Source organism: Agelaius phoeniceus, chromosome 7 (assembly GCF_051311805.1).
Source record: "Agelaius phoeniceus isolate bAgePho1 chromosome 7, bAgePho1.hap1, whole genome shotgun sequence".
In the NCBI taxonomy this organism is placed as follows: domain Eukaryota; kingdom Metazoa; phylum Chordata; class Aves; order Passeriformes; family Icteridae; genus Agelaius; species Agelaius phoeniceus.
This window is the reverse complement of record NC_135271.1, coordinates 1,730,001-1,732,500: the sequence shown is the minus strand read 5'-3', so window position 1 is coordinate 1,732,500 and position 2,500 is coordinate 1,730,001. Positions and strand designations below refer to the sequence as shown.

Sequence of the window (2,500 nt, the reverse complement as noted above, 5' to 3'; positions counted from 1 at the left end):
TGGGCTGCGTTCCCAAGCAACCCGACTCCGAGAAGCCCCGGGCCCGGCGCGCCGGGGGGCCGCTACCGGCCTCACACCGTCCGCGGGCTGCAGCCTCGATCACAAGGACTTGGGTCCCCCAAGAGCGCCGCCGGGGAGGGGGGCTTCTGTACGCCACATGTCCCGCGCCCCACCGCGGGACCGGGATTCGGCGCTGGGCTTTTCCCTCTTTGCTCACCATTACTGAGGGAATCCTTGTTAGTTGCTTTTCCGCCGCTGACTAATATGCTTAAATTCTGTGGGTTGCCATGTCTGATCTGAGGTCGCAAGCCCAAAGCTTGGCCGCGCTGCGCACGGGGGCTTGCACAGAGATGGCCGCCTTGTATCCCCCGCCCGCTACGCCGCCCGCCCCCCCTCCTGTCCACGCTCCCAGAGGGAGTCAGAGAGAGAGACAGTGCACGTGCGCGCGAGCGAGCAACAAGGAGACGGAGAGCCCCATCCTGGAGAAAAGAACCGAAAAGGAAACGCGGCGGAGACCGACCCGCGCGGGAGGACTGGCCGGGCAGCGGCGCGCGTGATGGCCTCGTCAGGGAGAGAGAGAGGAGCAACAGTGCCACTCGGCACGCCCCAAAACCGTGACAGAAGAGGAGGGGGCCTGCGAAGGGAGGAGGGGATCGGAACCCCTGTCCCTGGCGCTCTCGCCTCGCGCACGCGTGCGGCAGCATGGCATGGTACCACTGCGGTACCCACCCGCAGACAGCCGCCCATGCAGTGGGGGGAGGCCAGGGGCGAGGCCCGCGCCTTGCCTCCCCTTCTCACCCTCCTCTCTCTTTCTCTCGGCCCTCGGTGGCACCTTTCGACGCTGTCTCTTGCTCTTCCCAGGCTGCCGCGCCACCGCATCCATGGCACGGTCCTGGGGAGGACGAGCTCCGCCCTGGTGGCTCGCTCCGCGAGTGGCTCGCTCCGCAGCGCTCCCTGAGTCTGCATTTAGGGGGACGAAGGCCCTGCGTGGCGATGATGACGACGACGACTGCAACTGCGACGATGCCTGCCGAGCCACAGGGAAGGGATCGAGGCCGCCTAGGGAAACACTTCCCTCGCCGAACCCCTGACTACCTTCCCTCCGGGCACTGGCGGGACGCCGCTGCTGCCACTGCCCGCCGCGGGCGACGGGCCTGCAAAGCGACCCCAGCTGCACCACCGGCGTAGCCCCTGGATGGCGATTGATCGTCAAGCGACGCTCAGACAGGCGTAGCCCCTGGAGGAACCTGGGGCCGCAAGTGCGTTTGAAGTGTCGATGATCAATATGTCCTGCAATTCACATTAATTCTTGCAGCTAGCTGCGTTCTTCATCGATGCACGAGCCGAGTGATCCACCGCTAAGAGTCGTCTGCCTTTCGGGCACCGCTCATGCCAAGCGGGCCCCTTTTTATTACTCTGGCGCCGAGGACGCGTGGGCACGTGCCTGGCTTCGACTGTACGAGCACACAGAAACAAAAGGGGAAAAAAAAACAACTGGAGGAACCCACTCTCTGAAGGCCGGCCAAGAGGCGGGGGAGCCCATGCCCCCAACCGCCTCCCCCCGCGAGGGGAGATGCCGACCTCGCAAACGCCGTCCTTCGGAGGCGGCCTAGGTGCCCGGGCTCGGCCCGGCCTCCGTGCTGGGGGCCACGTGGCCTGCGCCAAAACGTGGGGGAGCATGGTGGCCCACCCACTTCTCGCTTTCTTGGGACTACACGCACAACACACACGGCACACGGCCAGGGGCGCGCGGCCATCTGGCCCCGCACACGCCGGCTTCCCTCAGTCCTCGACGGCACAGGCCTCGTGCAGCATTGCCACACTGCTGTGCAGCCGGCTTTTCTCTTTCCCCAGTGCATGGCCTTGCCCCGGCTTGAGACGGTATGCGACGGCGACCGGCCCCCACCAATGCACCTCCCGCGGGACCGCTCCCTTGCCAGGCGGGCGAGCGACCAGCAGACACGCTCCGCCGCCGGCCCCGGAGGCGGGCGCCACTGAGACCCGAGATGGCGTCGCCAGAACCCGTGGCCTGCCAGACAGCAGACCCCGCCGCTGCTGGGGCCGCGCTCCCGGGACCACCACCGCCGCACCGCCGGGGCCCCTTGCCTCAGGCACGCGGAGACCGGGCGGGGGGAAGTGCCCCCACGGCCACCTCGCATGCCTTTCTGCGGCCCACACGCGGCCGGAAAGGGTGATGGAGGACTTGACAAGCGGGGCCTGGGACGGGACCGTGGCCGGGCGATGGTGGGCGCCTTCCGGCCAACCGTCCCCGCAGGGAGAGACACCCGTCGAGCGGTGCCGCCGCCGCTCGGCACGGGGTCGTGCGTGCTCCCGGGCCTCCGCTGCCGGAGGGCCTGCCGAGCACTCGCTCCCCAGCAGTGGGCAGGCGGTCGAGCCAGGGGTCGGCCAGTGGACGATGGCGCTACCGCTGTGCGTTCGAGGAGAAAAAACTGTTAAGGGGAGGAGAGGCGCCGGATGCGGCGCCGCGCGTGCCAGAGAC

At 68.1% G+C, this 2,500-nt stretch overlaps 1 non-coding gene and 1 pseudogene across 1 annotated transcript; both read right to left on the bottom strand.

The window, feature by feature from the left end:
• LOC143694586 (28S ribosomal RNA) overlaps positions 1-305 on the bottom strand; it is a 4,977-nt pseudogene extending 4,672 nt beyond the window's left edge.
• Positions 306-1,214: 909 nt separating this feature from the next.
• LOC143694577 (5.8S ribosomal RNA) lies at positions 1,215-1,367 on the bottom strand. Its single transcript, XR_013183159.1, has one exon. It is a non-coding gene; the product is annotated as a 5.8S ribosomal RNA (ribosomal RNA).
• Positions 1,368-2,500: the final 1,133 nt, after the last annotated feature.